Here is a 230-nt window from a genome sequence, read left to right on the forward strand (position 1 = left end):
TCCAGGAGACAGGGGAAGCATGGTCTGCATACAGGAGGAGAGAAATCCTGCCAATACCAGGAACATGAGCTCTGGGATCAGGGAGTGACCCTACCGTACTGGGTCTGGAGGCGTCGGACACAGCCTTGCTAGACAGAGTGTAGGACTCAGATTCAGTTGTCCATTTCCAGATCCTCTCGAGCCATTTCCTGTACTGCTCCTGGACCTGCAGAGGCAATTTATGCTCTGGG

The 230-nt window shown here is 53.9% G+C and overlaps 1 long non-coding RNA gene across 1 annotated transcript in view; it reads right to left on the minus strand.

Annotated features, from left to right (window-relative positions):
• The window catches only part of LOC125613766, a 2,607-nt gene extending 2,399 nt beyond the window's left edge, over positions 1-208 (minus strand). Inside the window, exon 1 of the long non-coding RNA XR_007344336.1 lies at positions 95-208. This is a non-coding gene — a long non-coding RNA (uncharacterized LOC125613766). The remainder of the gene's footprint in view (positions 1-94) is intronic.
• Positions 209-230: the final 22 nt, after the last annotated feature.

Source organism: Marmota marmota, unplaced genomic scaffold (genome assembly GCF_001458135.2).
Source record: "Marmota marmota marmota unplaced genomic scaffold, marMar, whole genome shotgun sequence".
In the NCBI taxonomy this organism is placed as follows: Eukaryota; Metazoa; Chordata; class Mammalia; order Rodentia; family Sciuridae; genus Marmota; species Marmota marmota.